General features: G+C 42.2%; 1 long non-coding RNA gene across 1 annotated transcript; it reads right to left on the reverse strand.

Annotated features, from left to right (window-relative positions):
* Window positions 1–452: 452 nt before the first annotated feature.
* On the reverse strand, window positions 453–1,727 carry LOC133223374 (uncharacterized). Its single transcript, XR_009728546.1, has 2 exons — window positions 1,617–1,727; window positions 453–1,321 (listed from the first exon to the last, which is right to left on the reverse strand). It is a non-coding gene; the product is annotated as an uncharacterized LOC133223374 (long non-coding RNA).
* Between the last annotated feature and the right edge of the window lie 7,023 nt (window positions 1,728–8,750).

An 8,750-nucleotide genomic window follows, 5' to 3' on the forward strand; every position in this document is an offset into this window, starting at 1 on the left:
TATAGGTTGTTTGATAATGTCAGTATATTAAAGTGATATGAAATATCTCTTTGATTTCATGGACAGTGCCTTACTATATATAGTTTACTGTAATAGCATGATCCTCGGTATCCATTGATAATAAGTTTAACTTTATAAAAAGTTTGTTAGTAATCCAATTTCCCTGAAATGTCTTATGAAAAGTATTTTTATTACAGAAGACGCATAGTTGCTATCTGCCTAGTGTTATCTCCGTCATAGTGACCTAAGCTAAGAAAACACATTTGGAAAAAACATGCCAAGCAGAGATGGTTGGGGGCCTTTTTTCATTAGATTTGCTGGAAATATTTATCAATAGTTGGATGTGTGGTCTTTCAACCAGATTTCTTTCAACCAGATTAAATTCAAACTGCAAGATTCTTCAAGTATAAAGTCATATGCCAGGAGAATGGTATTAGCATTTCTTTTAATAATAATAACTTTGGAATAAGTATCTTTTTTGTGAATTGTCTTTCTTGCCATTTATCACTGTGTAACATCTTTGCAGAACTACAGTAACTGAAAGGAAGGAAAATAATGGAAATTGTTTCTGTAACTGGATCTGGGTTTGGCAGAGAGTTCTGCCTTTCTGGAAAAGAAATGCTGGTTTGGGTTCTTTACTTTGCCATCCTCTTTTTGTACTGTTGTGTACTGGGATAAAAGAATAAAGGTGAACACTAGATGAGCAATGAATTCCCCTTGGACCAAACTTCGTGAGTCTCTGCTCTGACATACATTTTGGTGTTACTGCTTCCTGGGGGATTTTATTCACAAAATCTCAGAACATATTCTTCCAGTAAGATTTCACATAATTTGATAAATGTTTGGATAGATTTCATACCACCTTATCAAAGTAGGCACAATAGTTTTTTCTTCAGGAACTGAACTTAAATGAAATTCTTATTTATGTTGGTGGGATAATAATTAAGTCTGCAGATCCAAATCAGAAGTTTGTTATTCTCTTGCAGGAGTAGGCTGAATCAAAGCCTCCGTCAAAAAGTAGAGCTGAAATAATGAATTAACATACCAAAGAGTAGCAAATCTTCTACCTGGGACAGCGTTGACATGTACCCTTCTCATAAAAGCTCTGGAAACGTTGTAAGACTTGGACAAACACAGTGCATTCTCAGACTGCAGGGATGCTGCTGCTGAGCACTGCACACTCTGAGTGTGTTCTTGGCTGATGGAAATCTGCACAGTTACTGGAGCAGCTTAGTGGAATGGGAGACAGTCACAGCTGCTCTATTAGGATGGCTTATCACTTTCTTGTGGGGCAAGATACAGCCTCTATTCTCTTTTCCACCTGTGGAACTGGTATAATATTAATTAGATTATCATCAGGTTTCATTAGTGAAACCCCATAAACCATAAAAGGAATGGCTCTACAGTTCCACTAAAACTTGGTATGTCTTTTATATTAAGCGGGTGAGCACAGATCAGTAGCCATGAAGATGCTGCTTTTCCAGAAATATGAAATATTTAGGTAAAATATCTAGGTAAAATCTGAACAGAAATATCACTTTAGCCTGCTAAAATGGTGACCTCTTCCCTTCTAAATAGGTTCAATTCTCTTCTTGATGAGACTGCTGCATCTTCACCTTGAGTCCTCCCTGGGCAGCTAAAGTGGATCTGATCACCAAGGGAATCTGGCTCACTGAATTCCTTTTCATTCTGTGCAGTTGAATGAAAAGTGTGTGTCTTTTGAAGAACAGTGACTGAAAGAAATATGATGACTGCCAGGGCATCTACAGAAAAGGATAAGAAAATTACTACAACAGGGAAGACAAAGGGGCTTTGTTACTCTTTCTTGTAGGTTGTATATATTAAAGTAACAACTAAATTTTTGTATTTTTTTCAGAGAAACATACAAGGCTTTTAGTTTTATTATTTGCAGCTAACTGAATGAATTAAGTGAAAAATTGCACACAGTACTTTGATTGTCTAACTGTGTATGTGAGGCTTTGGGAACAGTTTGTTATTCTAAAAGAACAGCAATAACAAGAAATCAGTCAACATACAATTGCTAGGCTTAGGGGCAGTTTGGGAAAGCACATATTTATTTATAAATTATTAAATAAAAGCACATAATATGTGGATCATCTCTCACTGCCTCCACATTTTGTACATTACTCATCTTCCTAAATTTCACATTCTCCAGGACATTGCTTCTTGTAACTAGCGCAGGCATCAAAACCACCCACATCCAGGAAAGGAGATGCCTGTGCATTTGTTACAATGGGAGTTTTGGTTCTGGGACTCATCTAAGAATATGAGCTTTCAATTCAAGGAAAGGACTCTTGACCAGGCTTTTGAAGGTTGATTTATGGGCCTAAAATACACATGAGCACCTGGGACTCTGTTCACATAGCTTAAACTCTGGCTAGTGTTTCCTACTGACTAGGTACCTTTGGAGATTTACAGCCAGCCAACACCTTAAATAGAGGACTTAAGAAAAACTTAGTCATTAAATTTAGCAGGATTCTCAAAAACTTTGGTATATAATTCCCATCAGTTTTGGTAAGAATGAAGTAACTTCTGGTTGTCCCATACGGTTTTCTCTGCATGCTTAATACCTTACTACCTTAGGAAACACCACCACTTTGCAAGACACAGAGAAGAGATAGATGGTAGTTGGACTTGCCAAAAAGGTGGAATGATACTTAATCCTCAGTGGTTTTGGCTACCAAATAGCTGTTCAGGCTCTCCTGGGGTGATGGTGCTGCCGTTCTTTCCTTCAGCATAGACTCATGGGCTTTTTTCTAGGAGAGCAGAGGTAACTGTTGTTGTTGGCTCAGCTCTTCACAGATGTACACTGTTTACTTTCAACCAAAAAAAAAAAAATCAAAACAAAGCAGCTTTGAAAATATTGAAATACTTGAGGAAATAAATCTTCATTTTTAACCCTGTTCTATTTTTCTCTGATACTAGAACCCATATAAAGCCAAATATAGACTTTAACCACCTCAACAGGGAACAGTGTATGCCTTCCACCCCACTCTCCCCTGCACTGGTGGGGCTAAATCTCAGCTGTGAGCCTGTGCAGCCTTTGACTGGATTTTGTGGGACAGCCTCTATTCAACACTTGTGTGCACTGCAAAAGCTGTCCACACTGAGAAATAATTCACCTCTTTTTCCAGCAGGATGTGGGAAAGTTGCTGGATTAAATGCTCCTCGATTACAAAACTTGCTATATCGGAGGCACTCAAAATATATGGCCTCTCAAACCCTTGTGAGTTCACAGTATTTAAAGATAAGTATTGCCAAGAAATGTGACTTGTTGAGGCCCACAATTAACTTTCTCAAAAGCAAGAATCTTATTTTTGCCTGCTGCGGATAGAGGGTGCATCTCAAAGCAGCCTTAAGTTAAAGATAGATATAGCGTCTGGTTCAGATCACGATACGAAAAAAGATTCAGGTTAATTAGTATTTATTCTTAGTTTATAGTTATTCCTTTTGGTTTGAGCTAACAGGCAGGAACTGGAGCCCCGCAATGTTGTTTCTCTTGGGATGAGAGATGAAAGAGAGGCGGTCTCCATGGTGAAAACTTATTTAGGGGTGGGAATGTCACTAAAGAAGACTGGCCATTGCCTCTGGCCCTGTCAGCCTGCAGAGAGGATGCTCTGAGCAGTGACCCAGTGCTAACAGGGAGAATAGGGTGTAGCCATGTGTTCCAGGGGGTTATGGACAAGGGGAGGTGCCCTGGTTCCCTCCTCGGCCTGGTGACCTCATACCACCATGCCCACTTGATCCCCGTCTACTGCCTGTTGCCCTTTCTGGGTGCTTTTGGCTACAGAGAGTGATTGTGCAAGGGTGAGTGAGCACCTGTCCAGCTGCCAGCCTGCGGAGAAAATGGTTCTCCAGAGCCCCTCTAAAGCTTTCAATTTCCCTTTCTTGCCACTGTTCTCTACAATACCACACAGGACATACCAGCAACACCATCACAGCTTGAGTGCTGCTGCTTATCTTAAATGGACCTGTTTTTTCCCCATGGTTCAAGCAGCTGGGAGGTGAAGGGGCCCCACGCATGGGAGACCAGACCTTCATGTTTGCAAGGCCCATACATTTCCCCCCTCCATCAGTGTTCAGTTGGGGTTGAGATGTTCCTAGCAAGCCCTCCTGTGTATTTGGGCAGAGTGCCCCCTCCCCTAATCACGGGGATTATTTTATTCCCTCAGGCACATGCAGACAAGCTTGCTTCTCTGCTGGGGGAAAATGCTCCGCCTTTTCACATGCCCACTTCCGGTGCTCAGGGGAAGGTCAGCCCCACAGTGGGCGGGCTCTGGGCCTCCTGCCCTGCAGCCATGAGGCACCACCTCTCCTGCTCAGTGACGGGATCCTCCCAGCGGGTAGGGCACTCTTATCCTGAGGGGGAGAGGAGGCGGCAGCTGGGCTGCGGCTTTCTTGGGCTGTTGTCGTGGCTTAGAGCATGGTGTGGATATGGTCAGGTAGCCTTTGCCTTGTGGGCATGGCTGCACTGGCATGGCTGGTGGCCAGGCAGTGTATGTAGATGTGACTCTCCCCTGCTCTCCTTTCTGAAATGTTTGCTTTAAAGTCTAAATAAGATCTAAATTCAGTTCTCCTAATGTGCTTTTGGCGCTCCTCCTTCCCTGTCTGCTCGGTGGAGGAGCTGAGGAAGTGTTGCTCCCCACCCAGCCACTTCAAGCAGACCATTGGGATGAGGCTGAGCTTGTGGTGTTCACCAGTGCTTCTGTTAGCAGGGACCTTGATGTAAAGCTGCAGGGTTGAATATAGATAAAATAGTATAGACTGTGTTTTTGATTGTAAGTACACTTGCAGAAGGGTGGGAAAAGGACTTCCAAACTTGCACATAAGCAAAATAGGTGTCAGTTTCTGCCTTGGAAAGGCCATGGTAGTCTCTGGAGAGACTACCCGGCAGTAAGTTCCAGCCTTGGAGCATGGTGCTGTGCCTTGCAAAACTCTGGTATCACTAGCTCCTGAGTGGTCTGCATCAGCCTCAGTGGACAAGACTCACCACTTTTAGCACAGGAAAATCCTAAGCTTAAAACCATGTATAATGAGTGCTAAGAATACTCATTTCAGGGCTTCTCATGCCAGCATAAAAAAGTTATTAAAAAAAAAAAAAAAGAAGACTGGAATATGTTTCATTGTTCACTTAATTGTGTAAGTTTTCTTATGTGCTGCTGTGCTGGTGTTAAAGGCCTATTACCAAAGCCAAATCCAAATTAAATCAGCCTATCATCAAGGCTAAATCCAGATTAAATCAGACTATTTTCATGTCATTGTAGTCTTCAGTATCAGCTGTTTTAGCAGGTCAACAAGATATTTGGGCCAAGCAGCCCAGTTCCTTGAGAATTTGCCCATGTAGATCTGTAGAATATTGATTTGGCCACCATTTCCAGTTAGTATGGCATCTTTATACTGCTCTTATACATGCAAAGGTGTGGACACATGGCCTTAGAGATTATAAAGTGATTTAAGTCTGGCTTTGTTTCCTCTTGTTCTGCTCCCTCCCCCTGTTCTTTAATTAAAAAGACTGAAATGTGTGTTCAATAAAGTCCTCCAATGGCCTCTGTCTTTTGTTGCTCCCAGAAAGAAGAGAACAGAATCCCTGTGATGGAAATGTGTGGACAACTATGAATCTTCAGTGAACTCCAAACTGTATGGCAGCTATAGGTAAGCTCATAAATTAAGCTGTTACTATGGAAAGCACAAAGCTTGGAAGCCTTTTGTTCTTGCTCCTTGTGTTGACTCCTTGAACATAAATTCAGTTTCATTTTGTGCTCAGATACAGTCTTTTGCATAGGCTGTGCTCTGCAGGTTCAGTGGACAAAGCTGACTTTGTGTTTGGAGATGTGATGAGGCTGGATGGGCAGTTGTGCTAGATGGGGTTAGGTGGATCTGCCAGCCTGGAAAGCACTAGAACTGGATTACAATTGTGAAACGCTAGGTCTGAAAGATATTTTTACTGTGTCTTCCCTTTTCCCTTGTGCTGTTGGTCAGGTTGGACTTGATGTCTAAGACAGTCTGGGGACTTGCATTGTTAATTCCTGCTTTTTGTTGTTCCAAAGCGACAGTGGTGCTCTTCCAGCCTTCACCACATCTGAAAGCTCTGAGCAAGCAGAAACCTGTTCCAGGGCTGAACATGGACATAGTTGTCTGTTATGATAATTGGTTTTCAGAGTAAGCCTTTCTTTTAATATGAAATGTATAATTACACATTTCTCTGTGCTGTTGTCTTAGGTTTGCTACAGATTCAGGAAGGCTATACTAAATGTTGGTAACTACTTACTAAAGAGCATGTTGTTGAGTTCACATTTTAAAATAGCTTTTCCATCACAAGGAAAAGCTGCTCCTGCCTTTTAACTGATGGCTTCTATCCTGTTGTATACATTTGTGGCAGTGTTTCTGGAATATATTTGTAAATATATCTGCTGTAATATATTTAACAAAAGTTAATTGAATAATTCCTCTGTTTCCAGCGTGTCTGAAATGACCACATACAGAATGTAATTCAAAATGAACATGCTGTGGTATTGGCTGTTTAACACCTTACTAGGAAAACCTTTTTCCTGTTTTATAACAACTTCTATTTAAATTAGTGTCATTAACATGAGGGAAATAACCATATGTACTGAAGGGGACTGGCTAAAACTATTGTTTTAGAATGTTGTGAAGCATTTTCACAATAGAGGTCATTTCAAAAAACAAGCAGTCCGATAGCATGGGAAGCCCATGGTTTTCCCATATGAAGATGGGCTGAGAAAGTTGGGGCTGTTCAGCCTGGAGAAGAGAAGGCTGCGTGGAGACCTCATAGCAGCCTTCCAGTATCTGAAGGGGGCATATAGGGATGCTGGGGATGGACTCTTCATTAGGGACTGTAGTGATAGGACAAGGGGTAATGGGTTAAAACTTAAACAGGGGAAGTTTAGATTGGATATAAGGAGGAAATTCTTTCCTGTTAGGGTGGTGAGGCACTGGAATAGGTTGTCCAGGGAGGTTGTGAATGCTTCATCCCTGGCAGTGTTCAAGGCCAGGTTGGATGAGGCCTTGGGTAATATGGTTTAGAGCAAGGTGTCCCTGCCCATGGCAGGGGGGTTGGAACTTGATGATCTGGAGGTCCTTTCCAACCCTAACTATTCTATGATTCTATTCTATGATTCTATGATTCAAATATTTGGGGTGTGTGGAGGGAAAAGGCTATATAGGCGACGCTTGTGGGAAATAAAGGAGGGGGAAAAAGGGTCTTCAGATAGATGAGGCTATCATAGCGAGTGGATTATTGCTACAGGCAGCAGTCCACTTCAGTGCTGTGGGGGCCCTTCAGGGCTTCAGCCCTGCTTTGTTTGGAGGGAGGTGGAAGAGAGGAGATGGACCATCTGCTATCCATAGCCAGGCTTTCCTGTCTTTGGGAAACCAACAGAGCAGCCTGTTGCACTCTGGCATTGTCAGTACATCATCCTAGAGGAGAAGGTGGGTGTCTCAGTTGAAACACACTGCTTTCTCTTTTCAGAGAACTCTCTCCAAGCCTCCTGGGCCACATGCTTCTGTCCTCACTGAGGAACTGCAGTAATACCCAAACTTGCGATCTCCCTTTCCCTCTCCATATTCTTGGGAGAATAATGGACAATTCCAGGAAAGTTGTTCACATGCTTAGGCAGTTGGTCTCTATCTGTCCTGATATCTCTGTAAGACCAAATGCAGAATCCAGCACTCCTGGGGCTCCTGTGTTTCTCCCTATGGACATTTCAGCCTGTTAAACTCATCCCTGGAAGAGCCCTGCATTTCCACTTGGACGTTGTAGTGTGCAGAATGGGAAACTTCATTGAAGTGTTGGAATAATCAGTCCATAGACTTTCAGAAAGCTGTGATCCCTCTCCACAAGTTAAGTCACTTTTCCCAATTCTTCTCTTCTTCTCATTTGTTTCAGTAGACCCTTGACCGCATTGTCTGTTGCATGGCCCCAATTACAATACTATCCAAAGCATTCAAGATCTTTCATGAATTTTCTTAATGATACTCACAATGGTTAGAGAAGTGATACTTACAGAGAAAACATTAAAGCAACCAAACAGCAACTGGGGCTATAGAACACAATGAAGGAGCAATGCCACTGCTATCCTGGGTCCCCAGATGTGGTGTCCTAAAAGCTACAGCTACTTTCCCATGTTACCTTAACTGTGTGAACAAGGGTGGAGAGGAAGCAAGAAGAGAAAGACATTTCCTCAGCAATTGCAACATGCCATGATATGTAGATCCCCTCTCCCTGCCCTGTGACAAGCATGGTGTAGGCCACAAAGTGCTGCAATCCTTATCGGGACTTTTTGTCCATTTTGTAAAAGAATTCCATCTTTGCTGTCACATCTTCCTCCCTTGCTGAAAGGGGGACTGACTAAGTAGCAGTGCTTCAGCGGCAGATGCTATTGTGAAAATGGTTTGATGGTGATCTAACTGGGAATAAAATCCTCTTAGAGGTCTGGGCAGACATTTTCTTACCTCTGTATGATATGGGTTCTGTTAGCTGGTGCATGAAACCAGCCCACATGGTACTAAAAGTATGAACCCTGTTGCTCTTCTTCCAAGCTGATACATGTGGGCCTTATAGTTGTGTCTTGCACTAGTACTCACTGGTGTATTAGAAACAATAATGGCATTATCTGTTTGATATACCTAGTAACATTTTCTAATAAGAGAATAAAATGCCAGGATTGATGGTAGTTACCTATTTTGCTCCTCTGAATGCAGTTAGCATG

Source organism: Neopsephotus bourkii, unplaced genomic scaffold (assembly GCF_033783945.1).
Source record: "Neopsephotus bourkii isolate Nb327-2 ecotype Australia unplaced genomic scaffold, CSIRO-AGI_Nbou_v1 NB_1634, whole genome shotgun sequence".
Lineage (NCBI taxonomy): Eukaryota > Metazoa > Chordata > Aves > Psittaciformes > Psittacidae > Neopsephotus > Neopsephotus bourkii.